The sequence below is a fragment of the Ochotona curzoniae genome, unplaced genomic scaffold (assembly GCF_017591425.1).
Source record: "Ochotona curzoniae isolate NIBS_2020 unplaced genomic scaffold, NIBS_Ocur_1.0 contig_3819, whole genome shotgun sequence".
NCBI classification, from domain to species: Eukaryota; Metazoa; Chordata; class Mammalia; order Lagomorpha; family Ochotonidae; genus Ochotona; species Ochotona curzoniae.
In genome coordinates this window covers 26830856-26858466 of record NW_024466004.1, presented here as the reverse complement: position 1 = coordinate 26858466, position 27611 = coordinate 26830856, and positions in this window count along the sequence as shown.

Genomic DNA, 27611 nt, shown 5'->3' with positions numbered 1-27611 from the left:
ATCTCTAGCTGCTGCTGGATCCTGGATTGCTGGAGTCTAGATCGCTGCCTACCAGCCAGTGATGAGTTTTCCTATTCACTGCCCTGCCATTGCTGCCACTTCCCTGTGCCTAGTGGGTCTCCAGGTACCCCTCTGCCTACTGCCTGACTCCTATTTTTCCCTGCAATCTGCTTCCCGTGCTTCACCCTGTCTAAAGGTTCTCTGTCATCCCCAACGTGTCTGTACCCTATGCTGCCATCTTGCCTCTCCATATCTTTAAATATTTTAATGCATCTAAGTAACAGTGTGGTCTAATCAGTTCTCCTAACCTTGCTTTAATCATCTTCCATATTCTCTATGTGCTCCAGGTGTGCAAATACAAATGATCACAGGGAGCCAAGAATTTGTTCACATTCTGAGAAGTACACACACAAATTAACTATTATTTTATGAAAAGATATCTCAGAACTTTTAAGAAAAATGATGGAAAAGATACATTTTAGTTTCTCTGTGACAGAAGCCATTAGTCACTACTTGAGAAAAGTTTTCCTGATGCATTTTTAAGGTGTTATACTGCTGATTTGGGTTGCCTTTTATCTGTGTGTGGGTTTCCTGTGAGATCCATAAAAAGCTTTTAAAACTAGTCATTCAACTCCTCCTAAATGAGCCTAGTATATTTGCTGCTCTGTGCCCTGTAATTTACTTAGCTGGCCACCATCAATATTAGCAACAGATGTAAGGACTGGGCAGATCAAGTCATTGATCAGCACTGCAAAAGGAGGTGCCTGGATTTCTGTATTTATGTTGTGGAAGTCCTGTTCAGGCTAGTCCATTTCAAATCTCTGCAGTGTTGCTGTTTTGTTCTATTGTGTGTTGTCCTGGAAATAATTCTGATCCATTGTGTGAGGAAAAGGGTTGTTCCCCATCCTGCTACTGACCAGGTGGGTCATAATAATCAAGCTGAAACGTCCCTGAAGTTCTTCCTCTTCTAGATAAAATATGGAATAACTCTTCTGCCCTTCTTATAAATCATTAAGAGAACCAATTGATAGGTAAGAATGCTTCGCAATTAGTGTCACTCAAGCCTATGGTCAAAGTATTTATTATGTAAGATGACTATGAAGAAATATTCTTATGCTATCATGGTAATTTAAGTAAAAGAAAGCATGAGTAGAAATTTTAAACATAAACACATGTCAGTTTGTGGTAAATCTGTGGGGATTCATATAATTTAAATATGGGTCAGTCATTATGGGACTTTCCTAAGGACTTATCTAGACAAACCTCTAGATAGTGTTAATGAAAAGTAAGTGAATTTCTACCAAATGTTAGAGGGAGCAGGACTAAGACAGATGAGTTCTTCAAATTAATATAACAGTCTCTGAATTGGGTGTGGTTATTTACTTGTCCATTTCTCACACTTCCCTGTGAACTTCATGGGGGATGCAGGGCAATGATGTTTTGCTTATCCATTGGCCTTAGCAAGTATAGTTTGATGGGCTACCTGTGAACAGAATCATCTGGTAGCAACTGCACAGTGAAACTAAGTGTTGTATACAACCCCAAACTGCCCTCAAAAGGATCAGCTTGGCTGATGATGAAAATGGAATCCAAGGTGTTGAGGTAGAAAATTGATGATTCTCAGTCACCCTGTCAAGTCTCTGACTATCTGTATGTAAAAACCTACATTTCAAAAGTTCCCTGATCATTCTTATAAATCCTAAAGTTTGAGAAGCACTCCCTAGAGAATGGCTCTGAAAAGTAGGTAGTCAATCTCAAAATCACTCAAAAACTCAAAAACCAATTTAGTGAAATGGGTACAAAATAAAGGAAAAACTGGGACTTAGAAACAGTTTCTAGTTCTTACCAATATCACTTGGGAATTGGGGAGAGTTACTGAGCCTGCCCTAAGTCTCATAAACTGAATAATAAAGAGCTTCTCCAATGAGTATTAAAAGAAACAAAGATAAACGTGCATGGCAGTTCCGCATCATTGACAAGAGTTATACTCTTCATGGGAGCAGCCTGCCTTATTTAATATTGTTGGGCTGGTGGCTGCCTAAGTCTTCAGAGGCTGGCTGCCAGGCAAGGGTTGCCATGAATGACGGCCTCTGTGCAGGGCAAGTGAACTAAATGACATGGCCTGTCACCCTGAGCTGTGTGATAGCATGTATAAACTTCATTTGCGCAAATATCCTTTCCTTGTATCTCATACAACTTGCCAAACATTTTATATATGTTACCCGCTTTACTCATCAAAAAAAAAAAAAAAAAAGAAAGAAAGAAAGAAAAGATAATGTGTGGAGGTGTTACTGCATCTTCATCATTATTTTGCAGAGAAAACCAAGTAACAGAGAAATTAAGAACTTGTTCAAATCACTTTTAGCAGTGGTGAGCCAGGACTTGAATTCAGACTGTCTGGTCTCAGAGCCTGTTACTCATCACCATGATGCTATGCTACTTATCAGCATAAGAACCATATCCTGCATTCCTTCCCTCCCTGTTCTCCTCTAAGACACATAGACAGCCAAAACACAGAAAAGAAAGGTCAGTCTTTGATGTCCACACACATATAAACACAGCCTAGTCTGTTATCTGCCTGACCAGAATTCTTCTACTAGTACTGAGCTGTCAGCTACAACCACACAGTCCTTCAATTTTTCTTAAGCCAAGACTGTGCTTACATGCAAAAAGAAATACAAATGTGCTTTTGGTATTATTAGTCCTAGTTTCAGAAACTTTCATAGATAATCACATAAGATAATTGCTAGACAGTCGTTATGAGTTTTGAAACTAGAATGTGACACTTCAAGTAAAGGAAAATATTGGAGAATAAGTCTCTGAAGAAAGCAAGCTAGGAGTTGAAACCAAATTGTACATTTCTCCAAGAAAATATATTCTAGGACCAGATACAAAAGCACAGTTTTCAAATTCCATGAGACTACTATAATATCTAATTTTGTTTCTCAAAAGTGACTGAAAGCAGTGACATATTTTCTTCTAAAGAGCAAGGCTTCATCCCATCATCATGATTGATACCTGATCACATTCTTCTGAGCCTTATCCAGTTGTCAGTGTTGGTGACCCAGATGGGAAATGGCTTGTATTTCCTGTCCTGAAACAGCAGAAAAGTCTAGAGATAGTGTGCTATATGAGGTAGGCCATGGATTAGAGCATCCCAATGACAGAATAAAAAACCCATAGGAAGGGTTTTAAATAACCAAATACAGATAGCAGATTTTTCTTCTTCTCTAAAATGCCATATAAATAAAGAGAGAATTGTAGACTCTGTGATCAATAAAGATAAAAGATGTAAACAACCCAGATTATTAAGTATTAAAGAAAAAACAATTAGTTGAGTGAAGGTCAAGACAAGGGAATAAAAAGGTGCCAAGGAGAGCAGGTTGACAGAGCTCAAACCCAAAGAGTATAGTTCTCCAAGTGGGATGAAGTCAATCATCCTTGTATGGAGAAGCAGGAAGAATATCTATGAGAGGGTAGCAGGAACTTACCTAGACCTGAATTGGCATAAAGGAAAATTAGGATGGGGATGAGTAAAGGAGTAAAGAATCATGAGCTGTCAATGTAGATAGTAGTTTGTTCATAAGAATGGAGAAGAGATACCAGCTCAGGAAAAACCTGCAGCTGCAGATATCAACCAAATAAAAACAAAGACTGAAATAATGCAATTTGTAATTCTATAAGAATTCCTAGAGCATGTAACCATGAAAATGTCACCATCAGGCTGATGAAAAATTATGAGCAAATACATCAACATGAATAAAAATTTATTAAGACTCAACTGTCATTGTAAAGTGAGATCTTAGAACCAAGATGCAAAAATTCTGATGAAACTTAAAGAGACAATAGAAAGAATAACAGCATTCATGGAGAAGGAGAAAAACATAATCATCACAAAAAGGAAGATCACATTGAAAGCTACCTAAGAGGTAATAGACTGAAACCACCAAAATGGGCACAGGGGACAAAATTGGAAAACATAAAGAAGTGAAATGGGAATGAAGAGAATTTTTAAAAATTACAGATAAAAGGTATGAAAGATAGAAAAGAGACCAAAGCTTTCTTGTCCCTCCTGCCCAAAATCAGTTTTTTAAAAAATAGAAAAATGCCTAAAGGTGTAATTCAGAAATACTTTTTAAAACAAAATAGACATGAACCTACATAAATGCAAATCATGTTTCATGAAAAAAGAAACAAAAAGTGACATACAATCATGATCACTGTAACACATCCGAGGAAAGTCATTGAACTTCAACTATAATGAAATATTTTTTTGAACCTAAAGGCAAAATACTCAATTCATCTATTAAAGGAAAAAAATCTTTGTTACTTCTTGACTCTCTGAGAAATAACACAATAATCTAAAAGCCCAAAAGTCACCAAGAAAATACCATATGGCATTAAGAATTCAAATCCAGCAAATTATTATTCAAGTAAAAACATAAAAGAAGTTTCAGGGAATGTAGCTGCTATGAGTACCTCTTGAAGACATTACTACAGGACACATTCAGCCACTTCAGTTTTGTTTATTCCAAATAATTTCTTTTCTTTTGTTGAATTCATCACTGGCTCATGGATTACATGGTGGCATCATTTTTTCCCAAGAGACTTTTGTGTTTCTTTTTTGTCACTCATGTGTTTGTTACTCAGTGGCATGATTTTTCATGGTGCTGTAATTTGTTGTTGATGTTGTTGTTGGTGTTGTGGCTGTTCTAACTCATACCAATTGTTGACCTTGTTTCATAGCTTCTCAATTATGGAAACGTATAGTAATAGAGTACTGGGATCTATCATATATAGATGTGGGGGTATAATGGAACATGCATCCCTGCTTCCAGACGAAAGATGGATTCCCAATGAAACTGTTGGACATGTGCAGACAATGGATGCTGGACTATCTGACATTGTCTGTACCAACAATGTTGGAGTACACTTAAATAAGAGACTTACAGAATTATGATTCTTTATGAAGGAATCATACTATACCATTGTAGTAAAATGGGGAAAATCTGTCGGGGGTCGGAGTTTGGGAGGGAATCCAAGCCTATATGAAATTGTACCACATAATTCAAATCCAAAATAAAAATATATTTTAAAAAAGGATGATGGCAAAATTCCAAAGGATCCCTTGGTAGCAAGTCCTGAGTCCACATGCCAGAGTAGACCAAAGCAAATTATGGATGATGATTGAAGAACAAAATTTAAATGCTAGAAATGTACACAAAGTCATCATAGGACAACTAATGAAATTTAGGAGGAGAGGAGAAAGGGTAGTGAAAAATTCAACAGTACATTGAATTCCTGACCTTTTATAGCTAGAGAAATAGCTATGAAAGATATTAAAATCAATCAATGAAAGTGCGAGTGTATTATATGTAAACAAAGATTTATCAACCAAAATGCAATGGGGGCAAGGGAGAAAGAACAGAAAGCTGTAAATGAAGTAATTCATCATGTCTCACAAAGGTAAGAAATTAAAGATTAAACCAATACCACTCAGTGAACTACATATAGAACTTGCATAATATTATTAAGAGTATATGACACCCCCTGGAAATAGCAAATATTCTTTAATCCTGAAATGTGGAAACATTACCTTTAAGATCAAGAACAACAACAAAAAAAGATCAAGAACAAGACAGGGATGTCCACTTTCATTACTTTTATTTGACATTTACTAGAGATAATGGGATTCTAAAGTAGAAAATAAATCTGCCATTGTTTGAACATGATACAATTCTTTGTTCTTTCTGTGTACTAAGCCAGTATTAAGCCAATAATTGTTCTTTTATTCACCATTCAAATTTAATTGAATAGTAGCTAAAGACACCGTTTTCAGTATTAACAAAAATTAAATAATTTAATTTTGAAAATCTAAATATGTGAAAGCCCATCATGAAGAAAATTATAGACTATATTTTAAAGTAGGAAAGAATGTGTGTGTGTGCATGTGTATGAGAGAGAGAGAGAGAGAGAGAGAGAGATAGGGGAAGCCTGTTTAAATATGCCAGTCCATCCCCAATGGATCTTAATTCCAGTCAGAATGTATCTGGGAAAGCAGTGGAGGATGGCCTACGTATTTGGATGCCTGCACTTACTTGGAGGATTTGAAGGAATCTCCAGGCTCCTGGCTTTGGACCAGCCCAGGGGATATGGCCATTTGGGAAGTGAACCAGTAGATGAATGATTTTCCCTCTCAATTTCTCTCTCTAATTTTACCTTTCAAATAAAAAGTAAATACATATTAAAAAAAAAAAGAGGGAACAACCGAGAACAGATCAGCCCATAACATGAAAACTTGCTTCACCATAGAAAGGAACTTGCAGTTCAGTAGAAAAAGGAGGAACTGTTCACTAACTAGCATAATAAAAATGATGACCCAATTAGTTATTCATAAAGTAAACATGAAAGAGGATTCCTACTTCCCACCATATGGAAATTCAATTCCAATGATATTAAAGATATAAAGAAGACAAAACTATTGAACTTTTGTAAGGTAATGCAAGAAACCCCCTTCTTAAGCAGGATTTCATAAATAAGTGTAGGAGGCATAACTCAGGACTGACATATTAAGTAAAATTGAAATTAAGAACTTCTGTTCATGGGAAAGATACTATTAAGGGGAGAATAAGCCATGATGTTACAAGGGATTCTTAGAGCACGTGAATGTCACAAGACTAGAGTCAGAATATTTTAAACTTTATTAAATGGAATCAGCACAAAAAGAAAAGACACATTAGCCTAAAACTGGATTGGAGGTAGAACAGCTCAATCACAAACTGGCACCCAAATGGGATTCTGACATCCTAGGCAGGAGCTTTACCTTACATGCCACAATGCTGGCTACACTAAACTGTATTCCTAAGTTAAAAAAAAATAATACTTCACTTAGGTGTTTTAAATTTGTATTTATTTTTATTTTAGAAATGGAGACATACAGAGTTCCAGTTGCCTGGTTCACTCCCCAAATGCCTACAGGGATCATGGGTAAATCATGCTGTAGCTAGAAATTTGGACATTTAATCTAGCTATCTCATTTTGGGACCCAGCTACTTGACTGACTATCTGCACCATTATTTATTGCCTGTCAAGATGTGCAGGAACTAGGATTGAAAGTGGAACTAAAACGAACCTAGCCACTCCAACATGGACAGGGATATTCCAGATGGGATGTTAGTTGCTAGCCCAAATGTTCTCCATGACTTGTGTTTTTAGAAACACTTATATACTCATGTCACATGTATGTGTCTGTGTGTTTGTATGTGTATGTGTGTAAACTGAATCTAAACAGTGGCTTCAGGATGGGTATTGTGATAGGAGAAAAGCTTAGTATATTCTTTTTTATGTTTAAAATTTTTCACATGTGCATTATTTAAATCACTTCTTAACTCTGTAGGCTGCTATCCAGTTGTCCCAACAGCATTTGTTGAAGAGACAAGGCTTTTTCCCTGGATTGTTTTCGGTTTTCTTGTCAGATTAGTTGACCATACATGTGTGGGCTCCGTTCTGGGGATTCTGTTCTGTTCCATTGATCTTGTCTGTTTCTGTACCAGTACCAGACTGTTTTGATAGCCACTGCTCTGTAATATGTATTAAGGTCTGGAATTGTGATTTCTCCAGTTTGATTTTTATTCTTCACGGTAGCTTTGGCTATTTGTGGTCTCTGGTGTTTCCAGATGAACTTTTATAACATCTTTTCTATTTCTGAGAAGAATGTTGTTGGAATTTTGATTAGGATCATGTTGAATCTGCATATCACTTTGAATAATATGGATATTTTGATGATGTTGATCCTGCTGATCCAGGACTATGGTAAATGTCTCCATTTTTTAATGTCTTCTATTTCTTTTTTAAATGTTTTGTAGTTTTCATCATAGAGGTCTTCCACATATTTAGTTTAATTCCTAGGTATTTAAAATTTCTCTCTGCTATTTTAAAGGGGACTGTACTTATATTTTTTTCTCAGCCATGGAATTATTTGTGTACACTAGTACCATTGATTTGTGTCCATTAATTTTGTATCCTGCTACCCTACCAAAGTCTCTTATGAGCTCCAATCTTTGTCCCCTATTTTCTCAATGTCTTCCTCAGTTAACTCTGAGGGTGGTAGCAGCTTTTGTTCTCTTACTGGAGTATCTTCAATAATGTTCATAGGGCCTCTGTCTCTTCTTTTGCCTTTTGTCATTGCAATTCTGGGTCATAAATTCTTCTCCTTAAGGCAGGTTTCTACTCACAGGTCTACAAGTCAATTTCATGTTCAAGCAGTGTCCCAAATTAGGAAAACATCAGCTTTCCTAAATAACTGGGTTGTCAGTAGCACTGATCTTGCCAACACCTGCTGGCTGTTAAGTCTGAGAGCCACCTGGTGTTATTTTGGGTGGAGTGTTTAGACTAAATGCCACAATGGAACTGTTTTCTCTCACAATGCACTGTGCAATACACTGAGCTGGACATGATTGTGATTTTGCTTCCCATTTAGCTCTTGCATTGCTCAGCTGTTGTCCCTTCAGGCCAACAGTGTGTGGTCCCATGAATGGCACCTGCACCCTACTCACTTAGCACATGTGCAATTTACTACTGCTTCTTCCATCCTCTCACCTTTTACCCCTCTGTGTGAGATAGTACCTGGCGGAGCAGTGATGGAGATCCAAGGCTGCTGGCTGTCAGATCCAAGGACCACACAGACCCTGCAGGATGAGGAGGTGGTGCTGCTTTCTCTGTGGGATCATATCAGTGCAATTAACTAGAAATGGTGCTCTTCAGGCCTACCCTTCAAATCTGCACTCTTTGCTTCACTACACAAGATGGTGCCCTATCTGGCACTACTTAAAGTCTGTGCTGTGAGATCCTCACTTCCCCTATTCCTCCCCTTGGAGTTCACTGCTCCTTCTCTGTTCCTTGTCAGGTCAAACAAATAAGCAGGATGGGCAGTTCTTAGCCTGTGTTTGCCTCCGAGCTCCTGCTGAATTTCTGTTCCCACCTGGCTGCCACAGGAGCTGTGGCCACTACTGGATCTCTGGCTGCTGTTGGAGCCTGGATCGCTGAAGTTCAGATTGCTGTTCATTAGCTGCTGGTGTATCTTTTGTTCATTGCAACACCACTCTGCTGTTGCCACTTCTTCTCTGTGTCCAGGGGTCTCCAGGTATTCCCCTGCCAACTGCCTAACCTCTGTCTTTTCCTGGAATCTGCTCCTTCTGCTTCACCCTGTCTAAAGATTTTCCGTCATCCCAAACCTGTCTGCATCCTATAACGCCATCTTGCCTTCTTTAAAAATCAGACTATTTATTACATCTTAAGATCATTTTAAGGTAGTGTCGGCAACAGTACAATGAATTTGGGCAAGCTGCAAATATTGATAATTTATACTTTATTGGGGATGAAAAACAGAAACCAGATTGTCTAATCAAAGTTAACCAGGATTGCTCAGGTTCTTGATACTAAGCCAACATCATGTTTTCAGCAGAAAGTTATTGTATGCTTCCAGGATAAAGTAGGGGTAAGTTTCTACCTACACATAGTCAGGGACAAGCAGTTGGAGAAGATATAAATGGCCAGGTACAAATGAAAGGGAAGGAATAGGAATCGGCCATTGCTAGCAGGTTACTGAGGTATGACTCATTCAGGCTCTGCCAGTTGCATCATTTATGAGACCCAGTGAAAAATGGAAATGTTGGACCTTTTGTTCAAAAGATTAGGAAATTGTTCCCATTAAAGGCATTATAAACCACAAAGCTTTTTCCTTCTTAAGCCTCTGAGCTTGTCAAGCTGTCTTCTCATATTTGCAATGTAATGCCATTCTAAGATAAAATTGATAATTATTAGCATGTTTTTGCTATTCATCGTTATATTGTGTGATTCTAGGTTTAAATGCAAGTACCAAATACTGCAGAATTGCTGAAATTACAGCTCATATTGTAGCTCAAACATAAATATGTATTTTGATCTCACCAGAATAGTGAAAAGACTGCATATAAATAAGTCAACTGTTTTATTTCTCTTCTTGATATGTATACGTTCTACCAAATTCTCCACCTTCAGCTTATTGATGAGTAAGAATGGACAGAAAGGAAAAGGAACTGTGTTACCCTAACTTCCCATTTGTCATTTCTCTGTAAGTGATTGATGAATACAGGGTAGTGAGTGAATGCAAAAGAATTTGATTGTATTCACTGGTCATTCTTATATCTTAGAATATTATTGTCTTCTTTTTACATTTAAAGAAAATTTTGGTCAAATGGAAATGTAGCCACTTGGAGCTATCAGCATTGCCACTTTCTATATATCACTCATTCTTTTGCTGTTGCTTAAATTCTTCTTTATTCTCTTCCACATGCTTCATTATTCCTACAATATTAATTTACAAAATAAGTACAGAAGTAAAATTAAGAATTTCATGATGTGATGACAGCTGAACATCAAGTGCAGAGCCCTTCTAAAAAGGTGTATACAGGTCACATATCCAGGAAGTCAGCTTTGCATTCAGAAGTTTACAGTTAAAGCAGAAAAGCTGGATAGTCATAACTGGTTCTCTCTCATCAGTATTTTAATATCATAATAAATGCTTAGAGGGTACATTGTTAGAGCCATCATATTGAAAATGTCTAAATGACAAGTATTATGTTGTAAATTTTGGTTTTTCATCATTTCACATCAGCCTGTCTGTATGTGAGAGAACAGAGCAATCTTCTGAGTGCTGTTAGTGACATTGCTACTGAATTATCGTTATTAATGCAGAATATGGAAATCGCCTCTAAAGAAATAAGAATGAATTCTTAAGTCTGGAGTTATTCTTCAGGGAAAAATTTCAAATTGATAAACTCTGGGATTAGTATGCAGTGGAGAAACAAATGGGATTTGGAAGCGCTGTTTGCTCCCATTGTCAGAGTGAAGCTTGTTGAAAATATCTTGGGTTTCTCCGCATCATTTACTTTGCCCTGTAATAGAGACCACAAATTGAAAAACAAAACAAAACAAAACAAAATGTTTCATCTGTGTGATGCCTATTCCACTGAGAGCTTTCCAAATATATTTGACTTCCAATCTCCCTGTAACAAAGTTGGCTTTGTTATAAGAAATGATGAGATGCCCACATTGGGGAAAAAGATGGCTCCATTTATGAAAAGATCTGTTGGGTGCAACATATCTGAAAAAGAGTCCTTGTAAGTGACCTGAGGCAAGTCATTCAGTTACTCAAGTGTAAAGGGGCTAATGACAGTAATATCTGGTTTGACAGTTTTGTGTGATTTGAGTAAAATAAGAAATGGAAGATTTAGGGAAGCATTTAATTGTAGAAGATACTCATTTAATATTAGCTATTGTTATTAGCTATTTTTCCAGGTGTGTAGTAAACTATATGATGGCCACATTAAAGGTAGACAATAGCAGCAACCCAGATATTCTGATTTAGCCACCTTCTGCTTTAATCCTGTTGGACTTCTAGGGATATTTATAGGGAAATGCTCCAGGCAAGTCCCTCAGACTTTCTACATCACATGCTCTTCACTCTTAGATACTTGTTTCTTAGACATTACCCAAGAGCCCAGGTAAGAGGCAATTTGAGTAACTTCTATGATCTCATTTCCCAAGCTTACAACTTGGCCCTACATACAGCTTACTCTGATCATAAGACCACTCAGAGTTGGTCATTGAACAATCCATTTTGTCTTAAATTTTATCAGGATTTCTTCTCATTCGGGGCAGGAAGGCAAAATGTCACCATACTACTATAAATAAGTAGCATGTCAACAACCTGTACTATAAAAATCCTTACCTATAGTGTTGTACAGATGCCCTAATCCCTATAGTCTTAGATGTGTTTTACAATAAAGTAGAAATTTCCTTTCTACTTTTAGTTGTCAGCTACTTCCAGAAACTATTAATTATGTAGATCACAATGTGAGGAACATAAACTTCTCAATGAATAAAACTTCATCTCAATTGAATACTAAGTTTTATAACTATTCAAGAACATCTGCCTAGTTCTTTGCTTCTTAAATAGATGCCAAAGAATTGGCAAATACAGTAGGCAGAGAGGTATAGGAAAGTTGCTGAGAGGAAAGGTTAATAGCTCACAAGAAAAAAAATGAAAGAAAAATAACTGGAAACTAAATGATACATTTTTAACCCATTTGGTATGTTAAATCATAAGATAAACTAGAAAGTGACTTGAAATGAAAACACCATCCAGAAATAAGTGAGGTGCAGCTAAAATAGTCCTTGTGATAAATTTATAGTTTCATTTGCTTATATTTGAAATGCCTAGAAGACAGAATACCATCTGAGAGTTTTGATTTAAGGCCGAGCTGCTCTGTTTCCAGTACATCTGCCGATGTCCAGGGGAAAGCTGTGAATGATAGTTTAAGTGTTGCCATCTGCATGAGAGTTGTAGCTGTATTTCCCAGCTCCTGCCTTTAGCTTATGTGACCATTTGGGCAGTAAACCAGCTGATGGAAGATCTTTCTCTCCCTCTGCCTCTCTCTCTTTTCCTGTCATTCTTCCTTTAAATAAATAGATAGATCAATAAGTAAAGTTTAAGAAAAAGAGAAAAGTAACAATGTAAAATATTGGCTATTTTACAAGATCAATGGGGAATCAAGAGTACAGCTAAGACTCCTGCCCCACACCCTTATGAGTGAAATGATTATTTGGACTTCCAAGGCCAGCCTCAGTAACCCCTCCACCAACCACCTGCAGAGAGAGTAACTCTAGCCTTGGAAGGAGTCAGGAGAAGGAGATGTGAGCCACACCTTAGAGCCCAAAGCTAGGTCTGACTGCACTGAGACCCAACTCCTGAAGTACAAATAAATGTTCCTACTACTCAGCCAGTGCTCATAGATGGGGCTGTTAGACTTCCCCAGCAACAGGCAGAGACCTGTGCTCTGGTGGGTTGGACTCATTTTGGTATGATCACTGCCAGCCTCAGGTGGCTCTGGGGGGCAATCTTGGGACTCTGTGTGGATCAGACTGTGAAACCCAGGTATGGCCAGCCTGGGACCGATTTGCATGAACAGAGATCTGCCCTAACACCTTCCTCCAACCTTAAATGAGCTGCAATGAGCCAAGGGACTGTGTCTTTAAAAGCAGTGCTGGTCTGGCAAAGCCCAACAATAGGTGGACCCTAACAGTTCTTTCCCTTGGACAGTACCTGTGGGTGGAGTCTCTGGGCTTGCTCGAGGATCAGACTGAGACCTGTACCCTGTAAGACGCACTTGTTTTGGTATGTCTGTCTTGTTTTATTTTGTTTTGTTTTTGATGCAAGTATTGATTGCTTTAAAGTTTGTTTTGATAGTGCTTTTATTTTATTGGCATATTGTATGTCAATTTTAATTAATTTCAAGATACATTAAAATTTGTTCCTTAACTTATTCCCTGACTTATTGGTTGTTCAGAAATGTGTCTAATTTCTGAGTATTTATTTAGCTTTCTAAGGTATTCCTGCCATTGATTCTAATGTTATTGACGCATGGTTAGAGGAGATACTGTGAGTGGCTTATGCCATTTTAAATTTGTTTAGACTTGTTTGGATATCTGTGCTAGGTACTGTTCCATGTACTATTGTCACATTTTGCAAATGGCGTGATCTCATACATAGAAAATGGTAAAGACTGTTAGAATTAATAAACAAATTCTGTAAGCTTTCATGATATAAACTCATTATACTAGTACCAATAACTTTGCTAGACACCAGTAATGATGATCTGAAAAAGAATTCAAGAATACAGTTCCTAATAGCTACAGAAAAAGGAAAATATCTGGGGATAAGCTTAACCAATGGGTGAAGGATCTCTATGATGGAAACTATAAGTCACTGGTGGAAACAACTGAAGAGGACACAAAGAAATAAAAAGACATCCCACATTCATGGATTAAAGGAATCAGCGTCACTAAAAGCTGCATATTACCCAAAGAGATTTATGGATTTAGTGAAATTCCTACCAAAGTCCCAATGATATTTTTCATAGCATGCAAGAACATACTGCTAAAATTTGCATAAACCACAAAAGGCCCCAAATGACTTTAAGAAAATCTGGAGCAAAAAGAACAGAGCAGGTGGCATTACATTGCCTGTCTTTAAATACATTACAAATTACAAACCTACTCTAATTGAAACACCATCGCATTGACATAAGCACAGATAAAGTGACCATGGGAACAGAATAGAAGCCCTAGAAGTAAACCCATGCATCATCTATGGACAACTGATCTTAGATGAATGTGCTCAGGACATACATGGGAAAAGAATAGTCGTCTTAATAAACAGTGCTGGGAAATTTTGATATGCATATGCAGAAGAATTAAACTCAACTCTATCTCATTGACCAAAGTCACCTCAAAGTGGATCAAAGATATAAATATGAGACCTGAAACTTTGAAAGTATTAGAGGAAATTGTATGGAAAACACTTTGGGACATTGGATGGATGAGGATTTTCTCTGTCTGGCCATAAAACCAGACGGTAAAAGAAAACTTTTAACAGGATCTGATAAAGCTGAGGATCTCACAGCAAAGAACACAATCAACATAGTGGAGAGACAGTCTACAGAATGGGAGAAAATATTTGCAAGTTATGTATCTGACAAAAGTTAATATTCAGAATATATAAAGAGCCGAATAACTCAGCATCACTAATCATCAGATGAATACAATATCACTTAGCTCTGGTAAGATTGGCTATTATCCAGAAGAAGAGAATGACAGGTGTTAGTCAGGATGTAGAGAAAAGGAACCCCTTGTACAGCCACTGGAAAAACACTGTGGAGGATCCACAAGATAAAACTTAAAATAGAACTACAATAGGGCCTGGCATGGTGGCCTAGCAGCTAAAGTCCTCACCTTGAACGTGCCAGAATCCCATATGGGTGCTGGTTCTAATCCTGGCAGCTCCACTTCCCATCTAACTCCCTGCTTTTGGCCTGGGAAAGCAGTCCAGGATGGCCCAAAGCCTCGGGACCCTGCACCCGTGTAGGAGACCTGGATGAATTTCCTGAATTCCTGGCTCCTGGCTTCAGATTGATGCAGTCCCAGCCATTGCGGTCACTTGGGGAGTGAATCATCGAATGGAAGATCTTCCTCTCTGTCTCTCCTCCTCTCTGTATATCTGACTTTGCAATAAATAAATAGATAAATCTTAAAAAAGAAAGATCTGCAATATGATCCAGCAATCTCACTTCTTGGTATATATCTAGAGGAAATTAAATCTTCTTGCAGAAACATCTGCACTCCCATGTTTACTGCAGTACTATTCAAAATAGCCAGGAGATGGAATAACCTAATTGTCCATCATTTGATGGCTGAATCAAGAAAATGTACATTTATACTGCAAATATTCAGTGATAGAAAGGATGAAATCTCTTTTTTTATAACAACATGGACGGGACTTGAGTTCATTCTTTTAACTGAAATAAGCCAAACACAGAAAGGCAAGTATCACATGATCTTACTCACATGTGGGAGGTGTTCTAATCCCATAAAGCTTGAACACATAATGGTGGTTACCAGACGCTGAGGAAAGGAGTACAGATGAAGGGATGGAAGAGGTTTATTGACAGGCACTAAGTTGGAGCTAGCCAGGAGTAACAAGTTGTGGAATTTTATTGTTTCTGTGAAACTGGACAATGTTAATTTACCGTACAGTTCTCTTAAGAACCCTAGAAGATAGGATTTGGGAGGCATTTTTACTTATAAAGTAAAGCTGAATTCCTGGGCCTGGCATAATAGCGTAGTGATTAAAGTCCTCGCCTTGCACATGCCGGGATCCTATATGGTTGCCAGTTCTAATCCCAGCAGCCCGCTTCCCATCCAGCTTCCTACTTGTGGCCTGGGAAAGCAGTCGAAGACGGCCCAAAGTCTTGGGACCCTGCACCCGCGTGGGAGACATGGAAGAGCTCCTGTCTCCTGGCTTCAGGTTGACTCAGCTCCAGCCATTGTGGTCACTTGGGAAGTGAACCATCAAACGGAAGAACTTCCTCTCTCTCTCCTCCTTGAGTACTTGATGAGTTTAGAGTGCCTGATGAATTTGAGTGCCAGCCCCACTAATTCTTTCTACTAATGTTCACCCTGTGAGGCAGCAGTTAATAATCCAAGTAGCTGCACCATTGCAGGAACGTTCAGAATCAACTAGTGGATTCCAACTCTGAGTCAGTGAAATGGAACCACTGACCTCGCTAATAGATCCCTGCTTACATAAAAACCATTTTATACATACTTTAGCAAATATTTTTATGTTACTTGGCTTTTGCTGCAGAATTTGAGATGAGGAAACGGAGACACAGAGAGTTTATATAATCAGTCTGAGATTTCACAGCTGCCGCATGCCAGGGCCAGGCTGAAAACCAACCATTCTGCTCTGAGGAATCGTACTCTTAGTTCACCAAGAAGCTCACTAAGTTCTGCTTCTTTAACAAGAGTTTCATAATTGAGTCAACATTGGAAAATGTGTAATTAAATGTGCAAATGCTGATATAAATCAAGTTTATTAAATTTTTAACTGTTCTAATGGAAATTATAGAATATGATATATTTTAAATACTTGTTATATTTAATGATAAAGCAATCTATAGATGAGCCTAGGGACAACTTTTGATGGTTATTTTTAATTAAAAAGTAAAAGGAAATTTGGCTTTGATTCTAAGCAGCATTGGAGCAGTAATAATTTAACATCATTGTTCCTATAGAAAGTCATGGATATTATTGGCAGAGCACATGCCAGTTTTGAGGAATATTTTTGTTCCTGTTATTATCAAATAAGTTACATGATGATAATAAAAACCAGACAAACATTTAGCTGGTTTAATTACTGTTTTTATATTCTCCACATTTCGTGTACTTTTTCATTGTTTGGACCGAGAACTACATCTGTTATTACCATCATCATGTCACTAATTAGAACTCCCCATGTAAAAGGCATTAAAAAAATTGAACATGCACATTATGGAAACACAATCTGTGAACTTCAATTTTTTTGCACCAAAACACACTTAATTAATTCCATTGTCCCAAAAAGTTTTTAGAACCACCCTCATATTTATAAATTTTAAATTCTATGTTTATGAGAATTTTTAGGCAACTTCATGTTTTATTTCTTAAATGACTGATTTTCCAAGAGAAAAGAGCACTGTGTTTATAAATGCAACTTGTAGTGTATCAGTTAAGTTGTAAAGATCATTTTATAAATGATTGTGAAAACTTGCTGGGCTTATAAAAAATTACAAATTTTAAGTTGAACTTCGCTGCTTAAGGAATCATAAAAAATGTTTTTCAGTGTGCCAATCCTTTCCTGATTATATCTCACATTAACCATTTGTTTCTCACAAATACTACCCTGTTAATATTGCCAGTGCTTATTGAAACCTTAATTAATGGGTTAACATGTATATAGAGAGTTGATCCTGGCTTGATACTGTCTTCATTCTAAGTTCTTAAAAGTTTGAATCTACGACATTAATTAAATTGAATAATAAGAATAATTTTAAGATAAAAAGTACAACAAAGGAAACACTGCACAAAGTGAACAGGAAACCAGGAGAAAATGTTCACAAACTATGCATTCAATGAAAAATCAATGGCCAGAAAATATAAGAAGCTGAAGAAACACCACAACAAAATGCAAAATCCAGTTAAGAAATGGGCGAAGGATATGAACAGGCTTTTTCCAAGGATGAGATAGAAATGACGTACAAATTCATGAAAAATGCTCAAAATCAATAACCATGAAGGAATTCTAGAAAAACCCACAATGAGGTATCATTTTACCCCATGTGGATGGTTATTATAAAAAAAATAAGAAGAAATGCTGGTGAAGATATGAAGAAAAAGAAGTACTCTAAAACACTACTGGTCGGGATGCAAATTTCCACAACCATTACGGAAAACAATTTGGAGATTATTTAGAAAAATTAAAGTAGACCTACCATGTGATCCAGCTATTCCATTTCTGGGAATACATCCAAAAGAAATGAAATCAGCTTATTATAAAGTTATCTGCATACCTATAGTAGCTCAATTCACAATAGCAAAGAAATCTGGAATCAACCTAAATGTCTCCTGACTAATGATTGGATAATAAAATGTTATATATAGGAATTTTAATTGTCCATAAAAAAGGATGAAGTGTTGACTTTTACAAAACATGCAAAACTGGGGAATTTTCCGGCGTGATGGCCTAGCGGCTAAAGTCCTCACCTTGAACGCGCCAGGATCCCATATGGGCACCAGTTCTAATCCCAGTAGCCCACTTTCTGTCCAGCTCCCTGCTTGTGGCCTGGGTAAGCAATAGAGGACAGCCCAAAGCCTTGGAACCCTGCACTCATGTGGGAGACCTGGAAAAAGCTCCTGTCTCCTGGCTTCAGATTGGCACAGCACTGGCCGTTGCGCTCACTTGGAGAGTGAATCATTGGACGGAAGATCTTCCTCTCTGTCTCTCCTCCTCTTTGCATATCTGACTTTGCAATAAAAATAAATAAAATCTGAAAAAAAAATGCAAAACTGGAAATCATTATTCTAAGTGAAATAAGCCAAGCCCAGAAAGATAAACCTCACATGTTTTTTCTTTTCTTTTCTTGTTTTGGAAATTAGTGTATAGAGCGTAAAAATTGAATGTCACACCAATTTCCATTTAATTATGCATATTGCTTTACCTAATCATACCATGTAAATGATAATAATACATTTCTTTCCCCACATCATGATCCTTGTCATAAATTGCTCTGGATTTAACATGCTTTCAAGGAAAAATAGTATGCATATATATATATATAATATCTGCATCTTAAGTGAATGTGACAAAACTTTTTAAAAACTGTAAAATACCAATTTTAATAAAAATGTCAAAAAATATCAAATGAAAATATCAAATGAAATCTATGCATACAAAGGTCTCCAAATGTCTTGGAAGAATTGCTCAGGAAAATGATGCTTGCGCTTTTAAACTTTTGCACCAAAACAAATGTATCTTAAATTCTGTTCCCCATGAACTTTTTGAAACCCTCCCATGCAGTTGTGTGTGTTTGATGTGTCTTGTAAATGTGTTTTATTTGTAAAATTCTGTCTCCATAAAGCTAAAAAGCTTTTAAATAAACAAGTTTTCACATTCCTAGTCTTTCACAAGACCTATCCATGGCATCATTTAAAAAAATTTTTTTTTCATTGTCACTTTTCAGCCTCACCTGTGTTTTTGGATTCTCCCAAGTTGTCAACCCTCTGTGAAATTGGTGGGTTTGGTGGCAGATATTGTGCACAAAGAACAGAGAAGAAGGCCAGCAAAGCAGCCCCCAATACCCGTTCTCTTCTTTGGACAAAGCAAACTTTGAGGAACCTGGGCTTAGTTCAAGTGCCTGAAGATCTTTTAAGTAATTCATCTGGAATTGCTTCCATACTGCGGCTTAAAGAGCAATTTCTGCAAGAAATCTTACTGAAGCCCCAAATCTTGTTATCGTTAAGGATAATCCTATTAAAATGAAGCAAGAGAAAAAGTTAATAAGCTGAATAGGTTGAATATTGTTACCATAACAGTATTTTAATATAACCCTAAAGAGCATTTAAATGAAAGTAGGGGTTGGTTTCATCCTGTAGTTTTGCCTTGATATCTTTGTTGTATGACACAGATTATTAAACAATAATTCAATTATCACAGATTTAATCTCTATTCCTCCTAAAGGAATGAAGGACACATGATAGGCACTTAAATATTTGTTGGTAATTCTTTCCCAAAGTTTAACAACTCAATTTTTGTTAAGTGGAAGAACCTGTATGCTATCATTATGCAGCTTTCACATTCTTTTCACACGTGCAGAATTAATGAGTAGCCCTATTTTGAAATAGGAAATGCAAATTAGTTTCGTGTTTGTTTAAGATTCCTCCGTCTCTAGGCATCCCTCCTGAGAGTTCAAGATCACCCATCATTTAATGATCTGCTTATTGAAGCCAAGGTCACAGTGGCTGGTGGTTAACTGCCCAGCACACTGATTATTAATAGTAACATCTGATACACTGTTTTCTGGCCACAACTGAGCTGGGAAATCAATAGTTCTTTGCTGATTAATAACTGATTTCTCTGCCGATTAAAATGCACGCAGATCGATCCATTGCTCCATATGTTTGCAGCCTTCCCTGTCTTCCTACCCCAACAATAAAAATCCTTGAGTACAATCAGTGACAGTTCCTGCCTTCCAGCTCATGCCCCATTCTTTGCAGGATATGGCGAGAATACCCCACAAGGAGTTGGCCCCTACTGAAATTAGACTTAAATTTTATAGCTAGTTGTCTATTCACTACCCCTCTCTCCTGTCCACTAGATGGTGCTGCAGACCTGTATTTATAGCAGTTCACTGGGCTTGGGAGTTAGAAATGTAGACAGGTGGGAGGCTTAAACTGTGTGGAAGTTAAACGTTCCAGCATGCTGTTTGGTGGCTGGCACTTACAAGGTCCATCCAGGTGAATGAAATGTACGACTTACCCATTTATCTACTACATCTGGCACTTCCTGGTACCAACCTCTGTATAAAACAGCTGTTTACTCCATGCATAACAATTAACAATTTTCCCTAAGGAATAGAATGTATGAGACTGAACATGTAAGAGAATGTTTTGTGATCTCCCAAGATACTGCTCAGTAAAATCAGCGGGTTGTCATATCTCAGGTTCAGTAATTGTTCTATGTGTCCTAATGCCCAGTAGGAAAATCAGAGTATAAATTTAGCCTATGAGCTTTTGTGTTTCAGTAATCATCTTTTCCTCAGCACTGAAGCTCACACTGGTGGAAGAATCCCAGATGTTGTTACTCAAGGGAATCTTGGCTTTTCTTTTGACAGTGAAAGAGCTTCCCATCTTCTTATTTCTACATAGATTCTGCTGCTCCGGGTGGCAAGTGTGGCTCTTTTGGAGGGTCATCTGAATCCTCTTTGTATGAAAGACTAATTTTCTTGTTCTGTGGCATCCTTTCCCTTTGTGGCATTGAGGACTTCTCTCGGCAATCACATAAATCAAGCAGACTTGGCTTTGAGCAGCCATCAGCTTCCTGTTCTTGTGACAAAATGAACTTAGCTTCATTTACAACTGGCCACCCCCTTTTCACTGAATTGTTTGGTTAACTCACTTTGGGAAGGAGTATCAATAATTCAGCCTTAGCCAGTTGGCATGTCACCCTGACAGATGGAAACAGTGATAATGCCATCAATTCAATCACTCCCTCTCAAAGGTCAATAGTGGTTTTCCACCTCCTCCCTGCCCCCATCCTCTGGCTGTGGGATTTAATGAGAATAAAAGAAAATGGTTCCAACTCAGTAAAGCCTGTCCAAGACCTTCCATGTATGGCCAAATATGCAAATTTTCTGGGATGCTGTCACATTAGGGATAAAAGAGAAATAAGAAGCAAAGGCAAAAGAGGATTTACAGTGTACCTGAGTGGAGAACTGAGCACCTGCAGGGCTGGCAAGATGTGGCCCAGAAAGAAAGCAGAGCAACACGCCAGCCTCTCTGCTTCTCATACAGTCTTCCTGTGTGGCACAAGAGAGACATGAGAAGGAGGCAAAGACAAGGGGCAGAGAGGGGAGACAGAAAGACACAGGAGAGTGATGGTCAGACTGTGCTGAGTTACATCATAGCATCTTTGTTGGAAACTGGACTTTTTGGCTTCCCTGTTCAGGTTTGTCACCTGCTGCCACAGACAGTGCAGGATATTTTATGTACATAGGCTTTGGGTTAAAGACCTTAGTCTAGGGATATACAACCTAATGTTTGGTTTATCTCTGTATTTGAAACATAGTAATAGTGTTTCACTGTGTATTTCAGCTATCTTGGAATTCTAATAATTGCACAGATTCAGACTGGATGGAAGCTCAGCAGGATGACAGACTACCAGCTCCTGGTGCTCTTTGCACATACACACAGGCACACACACACACACATTCCAAAAACAAACAAAAACAAGACAAGATTAACAAATGAGATTGGAGAGCATCAGGGGAGCAGCAAAAATCCTCCTGAACACAAAAACCCTGATTGAGTCTCCAGAGAAGGGAGGGAAACTGTTTGCCTCCACAACCCCTGCCCCTGTGCAGAGTCAACCTGAAATCAAAAAAAAAGAGTTCTCCCCCTGCAAAAAAGGGCAAGCAAATGGACTCCAGCACCCTCCATCAGCACCCTACCTGCAGTCTTACTGCACATTCATGGCTCTGTTCCCCACTGAGGGAGTTCCCTAGAGCCAAGTACGTTGAGCTAACTTTCCAGCCTCTAGAAGGAGTTTACCCTGTGCTCCTCCTCATGGCTTCCTGCTGATACTGCTACTACCATCTTCTCATCCGCAGTCAGACGCATTATCCATTGCGCCACTAGCCCGTCACATTGCTACTACCATCTTAAAACTAGAGCCGCTGTTAGTGTCTGCCCTACTCCAGGGTAAGTAGCCCTTGCATTCCTCCTCACTTGAGGCTCAGATGCCACTCCATTATGCCTACCTGTAGCATGCTATCCCTGAGTTGCTACAATGAGGAATAGGGATCCCTCAGAACCAGGCTGCCACAGAGCCACTCTGCCCCCTCCCCTGCCATGCCAGTAAATGATGTACTCTCCCCTAAAGGCCAGTCTGAAGTAGAATCATACCCTCAGGGCCCAAGAGTTTTAAACTATCAAAGCAGTCAAATCTTCTCCCCACCTGCTCCTCCCTGTCCCCAGAGACCTCGGGACTCCCACGCACTAAAAAGCAGTTGCACCCGTCACCTTCAGCACATCAGCTGGTGATGTGCTCCACTCTCAAGGAGTCAGAGGTTCTAAACCCAGGTAGCCGCAGTTTGGAAAGCTGAGCAGATGTGGTGCCTCATGTCACAGGCAATCAGTGTTTTCATAAATAATAAATCTGCCAATCAAGAATAATGTATCCAGAAAAATTGTCCTTCAGAAATGAAGTACTTGGGCCCAGTGCCATGGCTCAATGACTAAATCCTCACCTTGCAAGCGTGAGAAATCCCATATGCATACAATTTCTGTGCTGACTACTCCACTTCTCATCCAGCTCCCTGATTGTAGACTGGGAGGGCAGTAAAGGATGGCACAAAGCCTTGGGACCCTGCACCCATGTGGGAGACCAGAAAGAAAGTCCTAGCTCCTGGCTTTGGATTGAGTCAGCTCTGGCCATTGAGGCTACTTGGGGAGTGAACCAGTGGATGGAAGATCTTTCTTTTTTGTCTGTCCTTCTCTCTATAAATCTCCCTTTCCAATAAAAATAAATAAATCAAAGGAATGAAGGAAGGAAGGAAGGGGAAAGAAAAAATGGAAGGAAAGAAGGAAGGAAGGAAGGAAGGGAGGGAGGGAGGGAGGGAGGAAGGGAGGGAAAGCAAGAAAGAGAAAAAGGAAAAGAAAAAAGATAGTTGAGGGAAAGAGTTGAGGGAAGGAAGGAAAGGGAAGGGAAGGGAAGAGAATTCATGAATTCTGGGCATGCTATTAAGGAAGTTATTCAAGGGGCTGGCACAGTAGCTCAACTGATTAACTCTCTTCCCACAAGTGGGGCCCAGTTCATGTCCCAGATGCTCCACTTCCCATTCAGCTTCCTGTGTGTGGTCTGGGAAAGCAGCAGAGAGTGTGGCACCGTGCTGGATATCTAAAAGAAGCCCCTGGCTCCTGGCTTTGGATTGGCTCAGCTCCAGTTGTTGTGGCCACTTGGGGAGTCTCTCTTGTCTCGTCTTCTCTGTAGATCTGCCTTTCCAGTAAAAATAAATAAATATTTTAAAATACAGATAGTTCTTCAAATAGAAACAAAATGACAAATTATTATCACAAATATAGATGTGAAAGTTTATAATTTATTGGTAGGTGTAAATATGTAGTCGAATCCAGAGTATGTCAGTACCTAAATCATATATCTCTGATAAATCATGCATGTCTGTGTAACAAAAATTAAAAGGTAAAATAGCTAAGCTAAATATGTGCATAATATGTAAGAAAAGTATAATATGAAAATATGTAACTTGACAGAAAATAAAATTTGAAGGGAAGGGTAGAAGTCCAGAGTTGTTTGTAAAAAAAGAATTTGTAGGTTCTATGATGTTATGTAAGCCTTGAGATAGCAATAAAGCAAAACAAAAATTTACAGCAGATGCACAAGCGAGAGAAATCAGAGCTTAGCACTACAGAAAATGATCAAATCACAAAGAGAGATGGAGAAGGAAGCAAAGGAACAACAAAAGCAGGTAACAACTAAATGGCAACAGTAAGCCATTGCATATCAGCGCATCTGTGTAAAACTAGTCTGGTTATGATAAATTCTTTTAACTTTTTTTCTTGTCTTGGAAAATCCTTATATTTCTATGTTTTCTAAAAGATAGTTTTGCTAGATTAACTATTTGTGGCTGGAAGTTCTTTTTTTTTCAGAATTTGGCAAATATTATTTTAGTTTTTGGTTTAAAAATCTGCTAAGCTAGTGGATATTCTCTTTAAAATAACCTGGAGCTGGTGTCTAACAAATTTTACAATTCTTCCTTTGCTTTTGTTTTGTTTTTAACATTTAGTTAGATAGTTACGTGAGAGGGTGATGAGAATAGGGGAGAGAAAAAAAAGGGCATGAAATCTTATGTTTACTGTTTCATTTCCCAGATGTTTGTAAGAGTCAGGGCTGGGCCAGATCAAAGGCAGGGACCAGTAAGTCCATCTGGTCTCCAATATATGTGGCGCAAGGCAAGAATTGTGGCCATCATCTATTGCCTCCCAGCAATATTAGCAGGAAGCCAGGTTGAAAGCAGAGTGATATTGCAGCATCCGAGCGGCAACTTGACCAGAGTACACTCCCCAGAATTCTCTGTGTTCTACTTTGAGATTTAGACTGTAACATGTGTGATAAGGACTTTTCTGATCATTGTTACCTGTGATCATATGGACTTCCTGCACTTCACTATCCATATCTTTTTCCAATTTAGGAAAGTTTTTATTGTTAATGAATTGAAGTTGTAGTCTATGCCTTTTCTCTCCTTCTTCAGAAATTCCTAATATGCAAATATAAATTTGGCTAATGCTGTCCCTGACATCATGGAGGCTCACTTCATTCCCTTTATGTTGTTGTTGTTCATTTGTTTCCTTTCCGTATTTCTTTTTGTCTGGCTGTGATATTTTCAAAAGACCTGTCTTCATGTTCAGATATTCTCTTTTCCACTGATCTACCTATTTTTGAAGCTTTTCAACTATATTTGTTATTTGACTTATTAAATTTTTCATTGCTGAGATTTGTACTTGGTTCCTTTTCAAGATCTCTCTTTAATTTCTCATTCACATCATGCATCTATTTTCTAATTTTGTTTCACTTTTAAATATCCTTATAATCATTGTTTGGAATTCTCCATCAGGCATTTTATCAACCTCCCTTCTTTTTAGTCTGGTACTAAAAGTCCTATTTGGGGCCTGATATTGACTTTTTGTTGCATATTTCTCATGTTACCGTGTAGATTTGTTTTTGAAAAATTTTTATTGACTTTCATTGCAAAGTCAGACATACAGAAAGGAGGAGAGACAGAAAAGAAGATCTTCCGTCCAATGATTCACTCCCCAAGTGACTGCAACGGCTGGAGCTGAAACGGATCCAAAGCCAGGAGCCAGGAGCTTCCTCTGGATCTCCCACATGGGTGCAGGAACCCAAAGCTTTGGACCGTCCTTGACTGCTTTCCCAGGCCACAAGCAGGAAGCTGGATGGGAAGCAAGGACGCTGGGATTAAAACCAACGACAATATGGGATCCTGGCACGTTCCAGGTGAGGACTTCAACTACTAGGCCACTGCACTGGGCCTTGTCACATAGATTTTTTAAAAATATTTATTTATCTGAAAGACATAGTATCAAAGAGAGAGGGAGATCTATCCACTGATTCACTCCCCAAGTGGCCACAAAAGCCAGAACTGGCCCAGTCAGAAGCTTGGAACTAAGAACTCTATTCAGGTCTCCCACATGGATTTCATAGGCCCAAGCATCTGGGCTATCACCTGTGACCTTCCCAAGCACGTTAGCAAGAAGCGGGATTGGAAGTAGAGTGCTGGGAATGGATACTAGCAGCTTATCATGCTGAACCACAGCATGAGCCTCCCCTTCCCGCCCCTCTCCTGCCGTACATTTGTTTTTTGTGCACCTGGCAGAGCCATTGTTTCTGTCTCCTTTTAAATGAGGGCATTTGTAGATTGCAGTTGTTTTTCCTGGAAATGTAGCTTCTGGTGTTGCTTGGTGAGCTACTTTGGCATCAGTTCCAATTAGATGCCGTAATGCAGTCTTCTTAATACTTCCTTTTGCTGTAATGAATGGCAATGGTTGGGACAGGGGTTAGGGTACCCACTGGGATTGCTCAGATCCCTGGCATGTAGGTTGCTAATTAGTGTCATCTGTGGGACAGCCATTGTTACAAGAGTGAACACACATTTACACATACACATTCTATCTATGCAAGGGCCTGAAGCCACAAGACCAGTGCTTCTGGGAGGATTGTGGTACACACACTCCAAACTATTGCCTGATTGAGGACTCCAAGCCACAGAAGGAGTGCTGGTGCGGTGAGCTGGCTGGACACAACACAAATAGTGCTGAGCATAGAACTGAGTGCATGCACAATCCTGAACAGCAAAGATTTGCTGTATGGAAGACCTGTTATTGATGTGTCACAGAAGCAGCAAGTTATGCCCAGGGTGGCTGTGAAAGGTTGAGGGGGAGAAGGAAGGGGAAACATAGGATCAAGGTTGCAGGAAAGGCACTCCTAGTTTTACAATCTTAAGAGCGAGATGTCCTGCTGCTCTTCACCATTGTCCCTGTAGCACAGTGTATTCTATGGGCTAGGTTCATCACTGACCTGCTTGGTCTGCTTGAATTTGAGGTGCTGAACTACTTTGCTAATGTAGTGGAATGTCTGTATGACTCCAGGGATTGTGACCAAACGGGGCCCTCCGACCTTCAGGACATTGGGGCCCTCCTTTCTCAAGAGGGTGGCACATTACTGCAGCATGGGCTCTGAGGTTGTTAGAAATGTTAACATTCTGTTCCTTCTGTGAAAAACAGCTAATTGTGGGACCCCCAGGTAACTCTCCTTGCTGAGCTCCTAGCCTTCTTACAGGACCCTCCTAAAGCTGGGATTACCTGCTAAGACAGTTGTGCAGTAGCTTCTGCTGAGGTTGTCTTTGTCTTTCCCGCTGCAGTAAGGACTCCTGCCAGTCACTGGGTCTGGGTCCCAGGTGCCAATTTGCTTGGTTCCTCTCCATGTACTCACCTTGATTCCCACTACTCGCCTCCTAAGCTCTAGTGTTATTCCCCAGGCATCTCAAATGCAGCTATTTATTTGATGTTTTTGTTCTCTTTAGAGGAGGAGAAAAATGGTGGGCACCTCTACTCATCCTATTGCCAACATTTTATTTAAGAGGGTTATAAAAACTGAGATCTGGTCTAATTACATTTGACTAAATTTTCATGGTTGATAAATGTTAAGACCAGGCCATTTGAGTCCAATTCCTGAATTCTTTATACTGCCTCTTCCTTAATAATGAAATTTGCTAGCTTTATATTGTACATTGCTTGTCTATATTGGGTCAGTATTGTAAAAAAAATTTTTTTAAAGATTCCAATAAATGTTTTCTGCTGTACTGTCTGTCCACAATATATGG